The sequence below is a fragment of the Rana temporaria genome, chromosome 1 (assembly GCF_905171775.1).
Source record: "Rana temporaria chromosome 1, aRanTem1.1, whole genome shotgun sequence".
Lineage (NCBI taxonomy): Eukaryota > Metazoa > Chordata > Amphibia > Anura > Ranidae > Rana > Rana temporaria.
Genome location: NC_053489.1, coordinates 88186753 through 88206851, shown reverse-complemented (window position 1 = coordinate 88206851; position 20099 = coordinate 88186753). Strand labels below are relative to the sequence as shown.

Here is a 20099-nt window from a genome sequence, read left to right as displayed (position 1 = left end):
CTGGGGTCTATTGAAGCAATTGGCAGCCTCTAGAAAGATGTCGCTCTAATAATGGATAGATCCAATACGTTTCTTTATGCAGGAGCATTGACCGCTGAAACTGAATAAACAAAATGGAAATTTACCTATTGGAGATCTTTTCATGAATTCATTAGCTCTGTGTCCGCCATCTTTACACTTGTGTCATGTGTGACATTTGTCTACCTTTTTATAGATTAGAAGCGGTCAGTCATTAGCACTTCAGGTGTCATGGAAGTACGTGTTGCCCATTCCTGCCATTTTATGGCTGGCTTTTGTGCTGGGCTGAATTTCTAATCGGCATGTGGTCACGTTACTGTATGTATGACGCTACATTCACAGTTGAAAAACCTATTTGGAAGCTGTACAGCATGCATGGATTTGTTATGTTATCCACTCCAGTCATGAGATGTAGGCCTCATGTACACTGCTGACATTTAAGAGCAGTTGGACATATATATATATACATAATATATATATTTTTTTTTTTAGCTGCCTCTGAACTAGGGTTGCCACCTGTCCAGGATTCACCCAGACAGTTCGGGTTTGGAATCGTGCGTCCGGGTTTCAGATTGCCTGAAACCTGGACACATTATTCAGACTGGACTGTGACCTCCCAGCAGTTGTCTAAGCTGAGAGTGTCTGTTGCACACTGCTCAAAGCCAGCACAAACAGTTCCTCCCACATACAAAACGGAGGGGAGAGAGGGCTCGATCTGCACCTCTTCCTCCCCTGCCCCTACCCCTGTGTCTGCCCACACTCCAATCCCCAGTGCTGTGCCTCAGAAAAGGGAAGTGGGGGGGGCCGGGAATTTTGAAGTTCAGCAGCCACAGATGCATCTGGATGAGAGGTGCTCACTGCCAAGGGGTAAGTGAGGTCACCATCCATCCCTGTCTGTGACTGAAGTCTCCCCCCTTCTCTCTCCTGCCTCTGAGTGAGTACACTAAAGCAAATTCTGGTTCTTAGAGCACCCTTGTATAATGCTTCCCCTTTACACCAGAGACTGCAGTGTACCCCCTTACATCCGAGTTCTCTCCGTGCATCAGTTTTCAATGTTCACCCTTAAATAAGGTTTCCTAGAGCATCCCTTATATTAGAGCTCCCAGAGTTCTCCCTTACATCAGAGTCTGCAGAGTCACGCCTTATAGTGTAAGGGAACTCTGCGGACTCGGGTGTAAAAGGGGAACTCTGCGGACTCTGGTGTAAAAGGGGAACTCTGCGGACTCTGGTGTAAAAGGGGAACTCTGCGGACTCGGGTGTAAAAGGGGAACTCTGCGGACTCGGGTGTAAAAGGGGATCTCTGCGGACTCGGATGCAAAAGGGGAACTCTGCGGACTCGGATGCAAAAGGGGAACTCTGCGGACTCGGATGCAAAAGGGGAACTCTGCGGACTCGGATGCAAAAGGGGAACTCTGCGGACTCGGATGTAAAAGGGGAACTCTGCGGACTCGGATGTAAAAGGGGAACTCTTGTGATTCACTTCATATGATTAGAAATGTTATGCAATTGCAAAATATATGTATAGTTTATACTATAAAACAAAGTTGCTGTGCGCCGCTAAAGTGTTCGGGTTTGACTTGAAGAAAAGTTGGCAATCCTACCCTGAACTCTCCTCGGTTATCTTATCAGTACATGTACACAGGGTCGTTTATAGTCGTTCCTAGGAAATTGAGTATTGAATATCCAGAAAAAGGCATTGCAAAAAAGTTTTATAAATTGATTTGCATTTTAATGAGTGAAATAAGTATTGGACCCCTTTCGCAAAACATGACTTAGTACTTGGTGGCAAAACCCTTGTTGGCAATCGGAGGTCAAACGTTTCTTGTAGTTGGCCACCAGGTTTGCACACATCTCGGGAGGGATTTTGTCCCACTCCTCTTTTTGCAGATCCTCTAAGTCATTAAGGTTTCTAGAATAACTTGAACCTTCAGCTCTCTCCACATATTTTTTTATGGGATTAAGGTCTGGAGACTGGCCACTCCAGGACCTTTAATGTGCTTCTTGAGCCACTCTTTTGTTGCCTTGGCCATGTGTTTTGGGTCATTATCATGCTGGAATACCCATCCATGACCCATTGTCAATGCCCTGGCTGAGGGAAGGAGGTTCTCACCCAAGATTTGGTGGTACATGGCCCCGTCCATCGTCCCTTTGATGCAGTGAAGTTATTTCATCCCCTTTAGCAGAAAAACGCCATCAAAGCATAATGTTTCCACCTCCATGTTTGACCGTGGGATGGTGTTCTTGGGGTCATAGGCATAATTCCTCCTCCTCTAAACACAGCGAGTTGATGACAAAGAGCTAGATTTTGGTCTCCTCTGATCACAACACTTTCACCCAGTTCTCCTCTGAATCATTCAGATGTTCATTAGCAAACTTCAGATGTACATGTGCTTTCTTCAGCAGGGGGACCTTGTGGGCGCTACAGGATTTATGTCCTTCAATAGCGTAGTGTGTTACCAATTTGTTTTCTTGGCGACTATGGCCCCAGCTGCTTTGAGATCATTGACAAGATTCTCCCGTGTAACTCTGGGCTGATTCCTCACCATTCTTATGATCAATGATACTCAACGAGGGGAGATCTTGCATGGAGCCCCCACACGGAGGGACATTCACCGTTCTTTTGTGTTTCTTCCATTTGCGAATAATCTCACCAGCTATTGTCACCCTCTAACCCAAGCTGCTTGGCGATGGTCTTGTAGCCCATTCCAGCCATGTGTAGGTCTACAATCTTGTCCCTTTTAGGAGTGGGGATCAAATTATTCCGCTCATTAAAATACATATCAATTTATAACTTTTTTTAAATGCATTTTTTCTGGATATTTTTGTTCTGTCTCTCGCTGTTAAAATAAACCTACTATTAAAATGATAGACTGATCATTTCTTTGTCATTGGGCAAACGTACAAAATCAGCAGGGGATCAAATACTTTTTTCCTCACTGCATAATGTATATACAGTACATGGTTACATTGGTCCAAGCAGGACCAGTATAACTATGTAAAAACATACCATGCCTGAAATTCCTCTAAAAGCTGGTATGCAGCAGGCTTGTGGCAATCGCTACCAGTTGGTATGTGTTGTATTCAGTGGCGGCTGGTGCTCAATTTTTGGGGGGGCGCAAACGGGAAAAAAAAATTGCAGCCTCACTGTGCCCATCAAATGCAGCCACTGGGCCATCAATTGTCACCACTGTGCCATGCCATCAAACGCAGCCACTGTGCCATTAATTGTCACCACTGTGCCATGCCATCAAATGCAGCCACTGTGCCATCAATTGTCACCACTGTGACATGCCATCAAACGCAGCCACTGTGCCATCAATTCGTACCACTGTGCCATGCCATCAAACGCAGCCACTGTGCCTGCCATCAAACGCAGCCACTGTGCATGCCATCAAACGCAGCCACTGTGCATGCCATCAAACGCAGCCACTGTGCATGCCATCAAACGCAGCCACTGTGCATGCCATCAAACGCAGCCACTGTGCATGCCATCAAACGCAGCCACTGTGCATGCCATCAAACGCAGCCACTGTGCATGCCATCAAACGCAGCCACTGTGCATGCCATCAAACGCAGCCACTGTGCATGCCATCAAACGCAGCCACTGTGCATGCCATCAAACGCAGCCACTGTGCATGCCATCAAACGCAGCCACTGTGCATGCCATCAAACGCAGCCACTGTGCATGCCATCAAACGCAGCCACTGTGCATGCCATCAAACGCAGCCACTGTGCATGCCATCAAACGCAGCCACTGTGCCATGCCATCAAACGCAGCCACTGTGCCATGCCATCAAACGCAGCCACTGTGCCCTTTAATTGTCGCCACTGTGCCCTTTAATTGTCGCCACTGTGCCCTTTAATTGTCGCCACTGTGCCCTTTAATTGTCGCCGCTGTGCCCTTTAATTGTCGCCGCTGTGCCCTTTAATTGTCCCCGCTGTGCCTATTGTCGCCACTGTGCCCATTGATGTCTCCGCTGTGCCCTGTAAAGTTCCCCTCCCCGCACTTACCTTTACTGGAGTCAGCCATCCACGTCCCTCGATGACTGACTGACAGGCGTCTCGGCCAATCAGGTTAAACTAGCCAGAATAGACCAACCTGATTGGCTGAGACGCCTGTCAGTCTTATACAAGGTGCGCATCCCTAGTGCATTCCTTGTATAAGCTTCCCGTGACCCGAGGGCTGTACTCGGAAAAGCATTTCCGTACAGCCAATCAGCTACCGTTATTCAGATGGCCGGACATGAGCGCTGACCATCTGAATAGAACAGCGGCAATAATAATATAGATTCATGCAATGCATGAATCTGTTATTAGACTCGGTGGCGGTGAGAGCCAGAGGGGGCGGCGCTCCAGCGCCCTCTATGGACGAACCGCCACTGGTTGTATCCAAAAGTGTTTTCTTTCTGGGGTCTCTGAGGCTGCATCTATGGCACATAACAGAGAAAACTGTAGCTATCCTTAGAATTCCCAGTATATTTTTTTCCTGATAAGCTACTTCAAGAAACATTTCACTCTGTGCATTCATTTACGTTTTCATTTTCCATAATGAATGATTGATTCTTCCTGGAGTTTGAGGTGAGCTATTTGTGGCCGTAGGCTCCTTTGTTTACATACATAAGCTGTGCTGTTGGCTTCTTGAATAGGAAGATGTGGGAATATTGATTATTTTATCCTTCTATTGACTCTTTTCTCCTCAGGGAGTCAAGCCCTTGTCAATAAACTTGAAAGCTTTATGCACAGAAGAAAGCTGTACAGTGATTTTGTCTTAATCCATCAGCATCCCATTCATCAGATACATTTAAAATCCTATTGCTGGTAACCTCAAATTTTATTGTTTTCAATGTTTCTGTAATTACCTTGTTGTGGGTGACGGTAACATTGCCCCTCTAGTCTATGGAAACAGCTCCCCCCTTATCTGTACTCTCTGTATCAGTCAATCAATATTACTAGAATAGGTGGGTCAGCTGGCTGCTTTGATTTGTAACATTGCTGGATTAAATTGTTTTCTGAAGAACATTATACACATGGTGACCATAAAATGTACATTGGAAGCAGTGCTGGTCTACTTGACTTTGTGGGGTCATTACCTCTTGTACTTGTTGGTAGAAATTGATAAAATGTACGTCAATGATTTGGATGCTAATTTAGTGCAAAATAAAGTGTTTATGGACAATTCTATGTAATCCTACAAAGAAAGCACAGTAACCCATAGCAACAATATGGAAAATATCTTTTCTTATAACGCTAGAGGAAACAAAAGAATCATGAAATAGGGTTTATTGCTATTGGCTCTAGTTAAGTGGTCTTGCATGGCAAGATCACTTATTGTTCTCTCACATATATATTATTATTATTATAGCCAAATTTGCCACCCTAACTTCTCCCACAGTTTTTACACTACATAGACAAGTAATATACTGAAATTTTTTCCATAGGAATGAATGGTGAGATGACAAAAAATGAAAAATCGGGACATGATTTCTAAACTGCCACCACTCCCTCATTTTCAAGCCGACCTACACAAATCTTATATCAAAACATTCAGCTATCTCTGCTGCCACTACACATGTCCACGGCTAAGCGATCGTCCTAATTGTTTTCACAATATGACAATTTGTTTGCAACCCACTCCATCCATTGACCTCCGTTGACTTCCATTGAAATTACAGTCAAGACACCTAAAATTTTAAGGGCAATATTTAAACTGCGACTGTGCCATACAACCGTTTGAAGAAGGAAAAGTATTAAAAAAAAAAAAGCAAGAATCCTGAGTCTCTGCTTAGAGGCTGCATATAAACAAACATTGGTTTCCTAGGAAACGCTGAGGAGAATACCTCCTTACACACAGCTGTGAGGTGAATTCTATAGCTTCTCCCACACAGCTGTGAGGTGATTTGGCTCTGTTTTTTTTTGGCTCTGCGTAACTTCTGCATACTAGCATACTCTGCATATAGCAACCAGACCATAGCAACCAGTTTTTGATGGGGCAAATAGGATGGTGCAGTTTTGATGGTGCAGTTTTTGATGGTGCAGTTTTTGATGGTGCAGTTTTTGATGGTGCAGTTTTTGATGGTGCAGTTTTTGATGGGGCAGTTTTTGATGGGGCAGTTTTTGATGGGGCAGTTTTTGATGGGGCAGTTTTTGATGGGGCAGTTTTTGATGGGGCAGTTTTTGATGGGGCAGTTTTTGATGGGGCAGTTTTTGATGGAGCGTTTTTTGATGGGGCAATGGATCGACACACTGTTGGATCACATTTACATCTCCAGGGGCACTGTCTCCAGTCAGGAGTATTGGAGGCAAGAACACGTCACACAATTTCCCCAGAAATTGTATCTTTTCTAGTATTGATATTAAAGCAATTAAACACTTGCTTACTGAGCACTTAAACCCCCCTCCTGCCCCCCTCCTTTCAGCGCTGTCAGTCTTTGAACGACAGTTGCGCAGTCATACAACACTATACCTAAATGACATCCCCCCCCCCCACAAATAGAGCTTTCTTTTGGTGGTATTTGAACACTCCTGCGGTTTTCATTTTTTGTAAAAAAAAAAAAAGTATTTTTAAATACAAAACCGGTTTATATTTTGTTATAAAATTTTGCAAACCAGTAATTTTGCACAGAAGCCTCATGCTGTCGGTTCAATAAACTGCCAACATTTGCCCTGTGTGTATGGCAGCCAGTTCAACAGAAGTTGCTTGTTTGGCTGGCTTCTGTCGGACGAGCATGCTGGAAAACAAAGCCGCTTACGATTAGTGCTCTCAGCCAATGGCTGAGAGGGCTGTCCAGTGTGTTCTGGCAGGGGGGGGGAGTGTCCCCCTATAAGGGCACAATAGCTTAGCGGGGGATAACGCTGTACTAATGTCAGCTTCTTGGTACAGTGGCCTTGACTTGAGCTGTCAATTTATCAAAAACGAATAGTGTATTCTAGGCACCAAACAGCAATTTTGGCAGTTGCACCCCTTATCAGTTGCCAATGTGAATTCAGCATGAATCTGCCCAGTCATGTTACAATGAGATGGCAAAAACAAAGGATTTGGAAAAGTTTAAAAAGTATAAAACACACAAGGATTCTGCCACAGGATGGTGCAGTAATGTGAGGCTCTCACTAGATAGGAGACCCAAGACTTTGAGATCAGATAGAGCAGGGGTGTCAAGCCCAATTTCATCGTGGGCCGCATCAGCATTATGATTGCCCTCAAAAGGGCCGGTTGTAAGTCCACTGCATCCCCTCCCCTTAAATTGGATGTCACGAGCCACCCCACAGTCGGAAGTTGAGTTCCCCACCCTCCCTTACATCACAGTGCACCCCCCTTTCCTTATGCTGCTGCTGGGAAGAAGATGGATGCATTGCTTGAAAGCAGAAAGTACAGGGTCTGGAGGAGGACCAGAGGAGGGCTGGAGCTCTCCTGCAGCTGCAAGAGAGGTGCGAGGGTCACATGAAATGGCCTGGCGGGCCGGATTCGGCCAGCGGGCCTTGTGTTTGACACCTGTGAGATAGAGGAATGTAATTTGAACAATAGACAGCATAAGACCCTGATCACACATTTTGCCCTTTTTGAAAAGCACATTTAACATTAAATCTGTGTAGCACCCTCTACCTCTTTTTGAGTAAAGCTGCCAGTGCAGGTAAATTTAGGCAGGCCTATGCTGCGAGCTAGGCCTGTTTGTTTTTGATCTGGGTGCAGGGAGTGGTTTAGTTTAGCAGTAGGTGTGACCTGTACTTAGGCTTTTGGGCACCTCCCCTGTTTCCAGTGAGAATGTTCTGGAAAGGGGGGCATGGCTAAGAGTTGGAGTGGCATAGGGTGTATGTAGGAGCTCTGACAAATCCCCCCCCCCCCCCAGCTAGGAAAATATATATATCTCTATCTCCTCAGTCAGACTGCTGGGGGAGAGTTGTTGGCTGGGTGAACTGGAGGATGGAGTGCTAGACTGCGTGCAGGAGGAACGCCCATCTGGGGGGGTGCGACTCAGGTGGAGGAGCTGGGAGGGAGTCTCTCCTTACACGGTCATGGAGGGGTGTCCAGGAGCTGGAGAAGCAGTTGGTCCGTATGTCTGGGTAAATCATTCAGGAAGGACTCGGGGCAGGAGTTGGTTAGTGAAGCACATTGGAGATCTGGAAGAGGCATGCCAGGGTGAGCTGGGAGGGAGCCTTTCCTGACACGGTCTGCAGCCTGAAGGCACAGGATTTGCAAGTTGGGATAGCTGGGATCAGTAGTCATCAAATATTTTTCTAAAGTAATGGCCACAAAAATGGGGTACTGCAGGCTCCTGGTCTATTCAGGATCATCAATTTGAAACCACTAGGACTTATTCAGAGTGAGGCATAGTGGGCTGAAAATGGTGGGACAGGAGTACTAATCTACAACAGTAAAATAATGTGCAGGAGAAGTGTCCTGAGGTTAAAGTCTGCAGGGAGAGGGAAAGTTCTGAGGTGCAAAGTCTGTCAGGATTAGGGTCCGCCACTTTATTCCATCTGAGGAGTCTAATGTATGAACCGCTATAGCATTTACAGTTCTAGCATGCACTGCTATAACATTAAAAGTAATAATTCATTCTCTGGGCATCCCACGTTCCTATTCCTCATCCAGTTTAATCCCCTAATAAAAATAACAAAAACAAGCAAAACTTCATTGACTGAAATAGAGTGTCTAATGGATGTCTGGCAGCAGGGTGATATCGGTGGATGTAGTAACTCGTAGCAACCACCCACTACATCTGTATTAAACCCAAAAGAAAACATGTATTTTATTGCCGCTTACCAATTAATTTTGTTTTCTTTTTTTTTTATGCTTTTTTAGCCTCTAGACAGTTGGTTGAAGTTTAGTTACTGGATTCCATGGTTTGGTGACTCCCAAACCAATGATTGTAAGGTTTAAATGCTTGTTTAGCTTGCGGAGAAAAGGGGGAATTGCACTACAGCCCTGGAAGGTGGGTGGGCCTGCGGTATCCTCATGTACAATTCAGCACCACTGATCCTGCATTGCATGTAATGGAGGGCGAGGGGCAGCTTTGGGGAGTTTGATTTCTATCTTGCAACCAAAAGACAAGGCGGCTGCAGGAGCAAAGGCATTGGGTATTGCCTTGCATTACATATAAAACAGAACATAGCCTTGGGACTTTGAATGAGGTGTACCACAAATGGCCACCAAGTCTAAAAATGGTAAAATAATTTATTGAAGTAGATACAGTTGTCATAATACATCAATTACAATGCAATCCAATTGAAATTAGCTGCACTGTAGGATACATACTTGAAATTTGGAATATCAATACATGATGGGTTACCTTTAGAACTTGACACGTTTTGTGCGCTACTGCTCACTTCCTCAGGCGTGGATGCATATAAAACATGTCTAAAAGGTAAGACCACAGTTTAAGAGTGTCTTATGATAGTAAGTGATATATTCCAAACAATAGGGGACACTGTATGGGACCCCATACTTACAAATCGGCTAAGCCAGAATGCCATACCATTGTCTTCTTCAGGTGGCGGCCAAGTGAGTCTGGCCCGGGAGCTGTGTGGCGAAGCCGGTATTTGGAGAATAACTGGGCCTGGGAAAGGAGGGAGCGGGGGTGGAATTTTAATTGCTCTCATCCATAGGGTGGCACTGCTCCTCCACAGGTACAGAATGAGCATCTTTTACCCAAGTAAAGAAACATGCAAAAAAGAAAACGGGGAAAAAAAGCCACCAAATCTGTAGACTTTTATTTGTGTTCTAGTATTTAGATAAGCTTCTAAATACTACAGCTTGTAAATACAATTATGCATAGTTACAGTATGTGTTGGTGCTTTTTGCTTTTTTTTTATGAAAATTAAACTCTCAAAAGTACAAAGCTTCTTTGTATTATTGAAAATTGTACATTGTTAAAACTACAGGAAACAATGTCTCCCATGTTTGTCTAACCAGGCGGAAGGCATGATTTTTTTATTTTTTTTATTTTTTTACATAAAACAATGGCTTAAGCACACGTAGTCAACAGAAAGATCCTGTTCCAGCTCTTCAGCCAGTAACAGCTTCATTGTTGGTTCTTGGTATAATCTACAAAGCTTATTCCTAACACTAGGTATGCTATTGTACTGTATCCTGGCCCCAGGTGCCCCCTGGAAGTCTAATTCTCACCTGTTCTGATCCAGCAAAGTATCTCCAGAAGTAGAGTTCCACTTTAAAGGAAAAACCTTGTCCAAATGAGAAGCTGTTTTCAAGCCGCGTTTCCAGTAAATGGATTTTATTCTGCATCCAGTTCCTGTCAAATTCCATTGTGTAGTATTGAACATGAAACTGCACAGCTTTGAACAAAGAATTCATGATCTCTGCCTTGCATATTGACAACTATTGATGATTCTGCCAGAAACCCAGTAAGCTCCAAACCTATTGCTGTGACTGCATCCAAATCCCAAGTAGCGTTTTCAGACCTGCCTGAGCTTTCCCTTGCTGTTCCTAAACCCAGGACCCCACATTCACTATCTGATCTCCCGCAGTACACACAACATGGAAATGCAATTATTTTAGTAAATGTAAACTGCTAAATACCCTTTCTCATCAGCAGTATATAGCCGTGATGTGACTTCTATCCGTGTCTGATTAAAGCTTGCAGGAGGATTTTTTATTCCCCTGAGTGTCCTATGAGGCTGCAGGACTCCTGGGCCTCTGGTCAGTGCTGATTGGCCCTGTGCTGATCACATGCACTCTCCAAGAAATAAAAACATACAAAACACTCTAGCAATACACACCACACTGAGCATGTGCAGTTTGCCCCCAGGCCTCTGTTTTATCAGCAGATGTATTGGGGACTGTGGAAGAAGGGGTGGATCAGAGAAGATAGAATCAAACAGCCTTTTTACACAATGCAGAGGATTAACCCCTTAAGTTTCCACAGTGAGTATAACAAGCATCCTTTCCTGCATATACAGACTGATTTTACTGTTGTGGGTTTAGTAACGCTGTTTTGTGGTCCAGCAAGGGAGAGCGTGGGTAGTACAGACCACGCTGTTTGGGATTTTACTGCAGCTTAGACAGTGTTGTCATCTCATTGCAGAAAATTAGGAATCCACTGGATTACTGGCAGACTTAACACGTTTTTAATGTGAGAAACCTAGGGAAAAATCTATACCACAGGTGTCAAAAACTAGGCCCGCGGGCCGAATCCGGCCTTCCAGGCCATTTCATGTGGCCCTCGCACCCATCCTGCAGCTGCCAGAGAGCCCTCCTCCAGTCCCTTACTTTCTGCTTTCAAGCAATGCATCCAGCTTCTTCCCAGCAGCAGCAAAAGGAAAGGGGGGGTACACTGTGATGTAAGGGAAAGTGGGGGACTCAAGTTCTGATGGTGGGGTGGCTCTTGACATCTAATGTAAGGGGAGGGGATGCGCTGGACATCTAATCTTGCAGATAAAACCGTCCCTTTTGAGGGCAATCATAATGCTGATGCGGCCCACAATGGAATTGAGTTTGACACCCCTGATCTATACTATATCGATCCTATCCTATCTATCTAATCTTTAAAAACAGTAAACAAATAAATAGAAAAAGCAAAAGGCAGACTCAATGGACCATGTCATCTTTTTCTGCTATCATGCTTCTATATTTCTATTCAATGTCCATGTATTCTAGAGATGTACTGAATGGTGTGTTTTTTTTTTTTTTTTTTATTCTATGCCTAGACATACAGACCACGTTGGCAATCTTTTACATGTACGCTTCTATGCTTCTAAACATCACGTCGGTGTAATTGAAGATCACAAATGTTTTCTCATCGTGACTCTCATGTTCACGACGTGTAGGTACCTGATGTAATGAGGCGCTGGGACCGTGATCTAATAGTTATTCAACCTGTGCTGATAGTCGCCCTTCTCGCTTGGTGTGTGTTGGAACACGAATTGCTTGGTGTTGTGGAAACCTCTGCATGTGCTTAAGTATCTTGATAACGAGACAGCAAGTCTAATCATTTTTACATGTTTGTGGGATGGGAAGCTGAATATGACAGCTGTTAATTTACTACCAGCAGCATGTTTTTAGTCATGACCTACTTTTCTTCTGGCAGGAGGATTCTTTGTGGAACTCCTTTTTTTCATGTTTGATCTGCTTGATTTACCGCAAGATACTTTTCTATAGTTTTTATATTTTTATCAGCTACATACAGTGTTCAATGCAATGCTTGCAGCAGGTTATACTGTAATTGTGGTGACATAAGCAGTGTGCTACTCGCTGGACCTACGGTTCAATATTCAAACCAGTCTAGACTACACACAAATACTGGATCTGAAAGTCTGAATTACAGAGCAGCTAGATCTCATGACAGATGGGTTTGTAATGCAAAAAGGTAAGTTCACACTCCAAATATCCTAGAAACCCCCCGTAGACCTTGCTGTACTTGGTAGTCATGATTCCCCATGTTGCCTGTGTTCTATTAGAATACTGCTACCCATCAGATTGTGCAACAAAAGGGACATGCCAATCCAAAAAACTTACTGCGTGATGCATTTCACGCACTTTATGATCTGATGGGTAGCGGTATTCTCAGGGAACACCCAGCAGGACATATAGCTACACCCAGCTACGTCTTGAATTTAAAATATGTTTAGCAATAAAGTGAGCATATATAGTATATTGACATCTGTGATGCTGTTTTGATATGTTTTACATGACATGTCGCATGAAAGAAGCTCGAGGCCAGCAGTAGGAAGGTGGCGGAGGCCATGTTGGTACACCCTACACTGGTCAGCGCTAAACCTTTTGGGCTTTCAAAATTAAACATCCAAACAGGATAGCAGATACCAATATGCTATATTTTTATATACTCACCTTTTATTCTTAAATAATTTATTCTTGAATTTACTCAAGATGTAGCTGGGTGTAGTAAGATGTCCACATGGGTGTTTTATCATATTATTACTACCTGTCAGATCATGAAGTGTTTGGAGCGCATGCACAGTAAGTATCTCTTGGTTGACGTGTCGCTTCTGTTGCACAATGCAATGGGTAGCGGTAATCTGATAGAACGCTGGCATAGCAGACTATGCACTGCAGTACACAGCCCCCACAGTAAGTATCCATCATAATGCCTGCAGTGTCAAGTGGTCATTTGGCAGCAGGACTGCGAGATGTACACAAAAGCAGATCTATAGAATGAATTATGCAAAAGCAGGGAGATTTTTCCACTGTAGATCAAAGATGCAGTGCCTTAAAGCAGAACAATACTTGCCTCAGCTCCAGTGATGCGACGTCACCAAACTCTCCACCTTGCCAAAGACATCTTCTGGTGGCTGACTTCTGGGTCTCAATCGCCATCTGCTGACATTTGTTAGGCGGGGGATGACGTCCGAACAGGGGGTTCATTTAAATTCAGCATTGCCAAATACATATAGTGTGCTGCACGAACGTGGCTCACTGTACAAGGGCAGACAGGCAGGTAAGTAGCTTTAAATCAGAAAAGACAAAGCATCTCTTTTGCATTAAAAATCCTACCTGTCTGCCAATTTCAAGTATGTAGCCTAAGGTCCCACTTTAAGCTGGCCACAATAAGCTATACAGAGTGGATGAATTATTCTCTCTTGTGACAGTTTCCATCTTTGTGGCCTCAAATTTTCCAGGCAGGAGGTGGCCAACTAGACCACCCGCTAAGCAGATTTGGGCCAGTTCCTTGCCTAGATCCCTCAGTTTTCGATGAAATAAAAGAAACAGCAGTAAGGCTCAAGGTGCAGGAAGTGCTCTGCTGTTTTTTAGAAGGATTTCAAGATAAAAAGTACATCTTTCAGGGCAGAACTTCACCCAAAAGTGGAGTTTTGGTTGTCTGCTTTAATACCCACCCACCCCCACCCCCCTTGTGGGAGTTATGGCACTTTAAGGGTGGGAGTAGTTACCTGGTTTTGACTGGTACCTGCTCCCACTTCTGATCAGATTGCCAAGGCGATCCAAGCAGAAGTTGGACCCCCCCACCCCCCCCCAACACCTTTCTCCGCAGCCCTTTGGAACATGTCACGGCTCACAAATTTACAGTGGGAAGCTGGCTGTGATGTTGCAAGCAGTCTGAGCCAGCTTCCCAAAATAAACATGTCGGCACCTGGACCTGAAGAAAGCCGAAGAGCCGGCTCGGGTGAGGGCCACGCTGGATCCCTGGACAGGCAAGTGTCCTATTAGTGTAAAGTATCCGAATATTACAGAACTTGCAGCTGCTGACTCTTATTTTTCGTTTCTAGGATGAAGAACCGTTTTAAGCACAGTCATCATTAGTAAATGTTCTATATAAGACCACATGTCTTCACTTTTCAATTTCAGCTCACTTTAAAGCGTGAGCCTCCCTGCTCTTTTGCCATCCCTGACAAGCAATGTACCCACATGTCCCTGTGCTGCTTGCGCCATAAAGCCTCTTTTTGAAAATCCACACGGTCTGTCTGGTCTTGCTCCTCTTTCTCATGTTCACTGCAAACTCCATACATTCCATTGGCAGATTCCTACTCGGCTGGCGCAAGCAGATTGCGGACTTTCCACTGGAAAGAATACAGAAACTGTCAGTGTGGATCTTCAAGGCTAAGCTAATCATAGCTATGAATAAGCATCTCACGATGTTAAAAGCGTTAGCCACCTTTTATATTGTTCACTTTTTATTGTGACTGTACCATTTTGGATTATTTTTGATTGATTTTATCCAATAAAGACGTCATTGAACAGAGTACGGCAGTCCAGGATTCCTTTTCATCTCATGCACCTGTGCAGAGCCAGCACCTGTCGGTTTCAGTAGGGCGGGAGCAATCCAAGGGATCAGCAGCTTTCAGAGCGGTAGTATTTCCCTACTTCATTTACCTAGGTTATTTGGCTCCTCAGACTGGCATATTAAAATTGCCCTCCATTTGAATGGTCCATGGATGCTGTAAAGTGCTTTAAGATTTGGTACTGTATAAATAATAAATAAAATTTGATGGGTTAATTCAGGGCTCGACAAATCCTGGGCGCCAGGTAGTTATGGCGACTAGAAATGGGGTCCTGGCGACTTGGCTTGGAAGGGGGGCAAAAAAAAAAAAAAAAAGTTTATTTATTTTTTGTAAGCTGGCACCATCTGGTGGTGAGCCATTGGTATTACAAGTTATTACCACCAGATGTGTAAGCTGGCGCCATCTGGTGGTGGCCGTTAGTATTACAAGTTAAGCATTACAGGTTAAACAGCAATTCTAATGTCATTTTTCACTATTTTCACTGCCATCTTCTTCCCTTTAATTAGAACCCCCAAACATTATATATATTTTTTATCCTAACACCCTAGAGAATAAAATGGCGATTGTTGCAATACTTTCTGTCCCGCCGTATTTGCGCAGCGGTCTTACAAGCGCACTTTTTTGGGAAAAAATTACACTTTTTTTAATTAAAAAATAAGACAACAGTAAAGTTATCCCCATTTTTTTTTTTATATTATGAAAGATAATGTTACGCCGAATAAATTGATACCCAACATGTCACGCTTCTAAATTAGGTCCGCTCGTGGAATGACGACAAACTTTTACCCTTTAAAATCTCCATAGGCGATGTTTAAAAAATTCTACAGGTTGCATGTTTTGAGTTGGAGGAGCTCTAAGGCTAGAATTATTGCTCTCGCTCTACCAATCGCGGCGATACCACACATGTGTGGTTTGAACACCGTTTACATATGCGGGCGCTGCTCACGTATGTGTTCGCTTCTGCGCGCAAGCTCGACGGGACGGAGTGCGTTTTCTGGCTCCTAACTTTTTTAGCTGGCTCCTAGATTCCAAGCAAATTTGTCAACCCCTGATAATTAGCCCTAGTATGTGTATGTATGAATGTGAGTTAGGGATCTTTAGATTGTAAGCTCCTTGAGGGCAGGGACTGATGTGAATCTACAATATAAATGTAAAGTGCTGTGTAAATTGTTGTCACTATAGAAGTACCTGTAATAAATATTAGGGCTGCACCGATTTACCAGATTTAGAAGACAGAGTAGGAGTACAAATGCTTTTTCTTAAGTGCTCGCCGATGCCAATTACTAATGCCTATTTTGCCCTTGGATGCATTTATTTTTTACACACAGCCTGCGGACTTGAGTCCTCATTCACACAGATGCAGTGTAGGATTTGCACTGCATCAGTCGCACTGCAATCCAATTCCAGTGTGGGTAAAAAAAGGTCCCTGCACCTTTCCTGCGGGTGCGTTGCGATTTGCACCATACAAAACGAATGGCTCAAATTGCACTGCAATGAATCACATGTGATTTGCAAAAGGAATGCGGTGTGATTCCTGTCCGGATCACATGCGGTTTCCTGCACCACATCAGAGCATTTGCGCAAGTACAAGTTTTTGTGCAAATGCTTAGTATTGGTACTGGTATCGGTGCAATGCTAATAAATATGTACACAATTATCAAACATATGTTTTATTTGTTCAGAGCAGTATTGAGGGAACAATAGACAAGCACTCATTCACATGACCTTGGGTCTTAAGAACTGCAGGTTCCTCAACTATCTTTGCATGTTCTTATTTGCTTTCAATAGATTGCCTACAGGTAATTTTGCTATTTATGTGACCATTCACAATGCCAGCTGTTTTCATGTTTGTGAGCACAGGAAGCTTTAACACTGAGCTGCCAAGTATATGCTTTATAGTTGGTATCTCTGTTCTGTGCTGGTTGTGCATTTGCTGAGAGCATGTGCACTAAGCTTGTAGTTCTCAATCAACTATGAGGGCGCTGTTGAGCACTCTAGGTAGTTCATTGAGCTTCCTGTTGTTCAGTAACTACCTACCTGTATCGGAGGTATGGACAGACCGCTACACGGTCTGCAGGACGGTGGCATTGCATCCACAATCTGCTGATCGGGGGTAACCTGCAAAAAATTAGCATTTTGTTTTGTAAAGGTGAACTTATCTTTTAAAGGATAAGTTCACCTTTTGAAAAAAAGTGCATTTATTATTTTTTGTTTTGGGGGGCATGTAAAGCATTGCACCAGCGATTAACGGAATAAAAAAATTAGCAGAATATAAGAATCGCTGCAATTCAAGAATATAAACATTTATAGCCAGATTCAAAGAGCGCTGCATCTTTAAGGCGGCGTAGCATATCGTATTTACGCTACGCCACCTTAAGTCAGAGAGGCAAGTACTGTATTCACAAAGCACTTGCCTCCTAACTTACGGCGGCGTAGCGTAAATGGGGCTGGCGTAAGCGCGCCTAATTCAAATGAGGATAGGGGGCGTGTTTTATGGAAATTACTCGTGACCCGACGTGATTGACGGTTTTTACATGTACATATCCCAGTGTGCATTGCTCCAAAGTACGCCGCAAGGACGTATTTGTTTCGACGTGAACGTAAATTACGTCCAGCCCCGTTCACGGACGACTTGCGCAAACGGCGTAAAAATTTCAAATTTCGACGCGGGAACGACGGCCATACTTAACATTGACTAGGCCAGCTATTTGTTGGAATAACTTTACGCCGGAAAATGCCTTACGTAAACAGCGTATCTTTACTGCGACGGGCGCACGTACGTTCGTGAATCGGCGTATCTAGGCATTTACATATTCTACGCCGAACTCAACGGAAGCGCCACCTAGCGGCCAGCCTAAATATTGAACCCTAAGATACGACGGCGTAGGAGACTTTTGCCGCTCGTATCTTATCCTAATTTAAGCGTATCTGATTTCCAGAATACGCTTAAATTTACGACGGCGCAGATTCAGTTACGTCGGCATATCTACTGATACGCCGGCGTAACTGTATCTGAATCTGGCTATTAGACTTTTTTGTAAAATCTTATTTTTCAAGTATATTACAGGAAACCGGTCCCTACCCTTTGTTCCTTATTCACTCCTTATTGCTTGCTCGGAGTGGGAAGGTTTATGCTAGGGTTGTCTCTACAGCTTTGTTTGCCCGTTTCCACTCACCTGAAGGTTACCACAAAAAACAGTGGTATAATGCTAAGGTCCAATCCGCTGTAATGTACTCCCAAGTAACGGATTTTACAACCAAGTCCATACCCTATTTTACCTGTGCGTATCTCGTATTGGAGTGCATGCGCCGTAGACAACTGTGCATTCTTTTTGGCAAATATCTCCTAAACCGTGTAGGTTTGGGAGATATTGCAAACATCTACAGGTAAGCCTTAATCTAGGCTTACCTGTAGGTGAAAGCTGTAATGGCGGGTTTACTTCCATTTTAAGAGCTTGTTAGTGATGGCAAGCTCTACATAAAATACTTAATTTTTTTTTTGTTATGGTTTGAGTGACTTCATGCAGTAATGAATTAAAATAATTAAAACCCAGGTTTTCTTGAGGTCTGTATGCTGCAATATGTACTATGCGTAGGGTGTGCTATACAAAGACACATTGTTAGTGGTAGCTTGCCTCTTTTAGTGGCGTTGGTGTGTGTTACACAATGTACAATAAGAAACCCAGCACTTAGGATACAGTTATTGCAGAAGGCATTTAAAAATCTGCTATATTCTAATTACTCTGCTTGAAAGCTATTTTATATGAATCTCTTTATACTGATGCGTTGAAAATGGTTGATGTAAAGTCAAAACTATATTTTTTTTTAAATAACCAACATGTTATGCTTCCCTTCTTTTGTGCAGTTGGTTTTACACAGAGCAGCCTAGATCCTCCTCTTCTCGGGTCCCTCTTCACTGCTCTTGGTCCCTCCCTCCTGTCAAGTGCCCCCACAGCAAGGGGCTTGCTATGGGGGGAACCCAAGCAGAGTCACAGCTCCCTCTCTCTATTCAGACATGGAGCGGAGGCCTGGCCCGCCCCCTCTATACCCTGATTGTCTGACAGCTGATGCTGTGTCTCAGCTAGTCGGGAGGAGAGGCTCAGATGGCTAAGACACTCGTGGACATCGCTGGAGAGAGATGGGGCTCGGGTAAGTAATTGGGGGCAGCTGGGGAGGCCGCTACACACAGAGTTTTTTATCTTGATGCATAGAATCCATTAAGATAAACCACCTGCCTTTTCAACTCCTTTAACCATTTGGGATTCGCGCCTTAGACGAAAGTGGCGAGTGGACGTCTTTGGATGTCCTCTTGTTGACATTCCCACGTGCGCGCAGCTGGGGGCGCGCAGCGGGGAAACAACGTGCCTGGCGGCCGCGATGTCCGCCAGGTATCGATATCGGCGGTGACAGCAGGGACGTGGAGCTCTGTGTGTAAACACAGAGCTCCACGTCCTGTCAGGGAGAGAGGAGACCAATCTGTGTCCCTTGTACATAGGGACACAGCATCGGTCACCTCTCCCAGTCAGTCCCCTCCCCCCACACAGTTAGAACACACCCAGGATACACATTTAACCCCTTCCTCACCCCCTAGTGTTAACCCCTTCACTGCCAGTCACATTTATACAGTAATTAGTGCATTTTTATAGCACTGATCGCTGTATAAATGTGAATGGTCCCAAAAGTGTGTCAAAAGTGTCCGATACGTCCGCCGCAATATCGCAGGTCTGACAAAAAAATCGCAGATCTCCGCCATTACTAGTAAAAAAAATAAATACAAAAAATCATAAATGTATCCCCTATTTTGTAGGCGCTATAACTTTTGCGCAAACCAATCAATATACCCTTATTGCGATTGTTTTTTTAACAAAAATATGTAGAAGAATACGTATCGGCCTAAACCGAGGGAATTTTTTTTTTAAATGGGATATTATTACTGTATATCAAAAAGTAAAAAATGTGTTTTTTTTCAAAATGTTCTGTCTTTTTTGGTTTATAGCGCAAATAAATTAAATTGCAGAGATCAAATACCACCAAAAGAAAGCTCTCTTTGTGGGAAAAAAATGATAAAAATATAATGATGACCGCGCAATTGTCATTCAAAATGCGTCAGCGCTGAAAATTGGTCTGGGCACGAAGGGGGTTTAAGTGCCCAGTAATGAAGTGGTTAAACACCGGGTTATTTTTTGCTGTCTGTATCTCACCTGGGAGATTTCCTTTTGATTTCCTCCAATGGAGATATAACGGCAAATGAGGTGAAATCCTTCCAAATTGAACAGAATTTCTGTCCTGGAAAGATGTCATAGGAACAAGTGCCTCCATTGGCGGACTCCCCCCTCACCTCCTTACTCGAATGACGGCTCCAGATGTTTTGA

General features: G+C 43.9%; 1 protein-coding gene across 3 annotated transcripts in view; it reads left to right on the top strand.

The window, feature by feature from the left end:
• The window catches only part of MAST4 (microtubule associated serine/threonine kinase family member 4), a 742993-nt gene that overhangs the window by 75757 nt on the left and 647137 nt on the right, over positions 1-20099 (top strand). Inside the window, exon 1 of one of the 3 annotated variants that reach the window (XM_040339995.1) lies at positions 11485-12338. The exons of the other annotated variants lie outside the window; for them this stretch is intronic. The gene's annotated coding sequence lies outside the window, so the exon portion shown is untranslated. Of the gene's footprint in view, positions 1-11484; positions 12339-20099 lie in introns of those variants that run through there. 3 annotated transcript variants of the gene reach the window in all.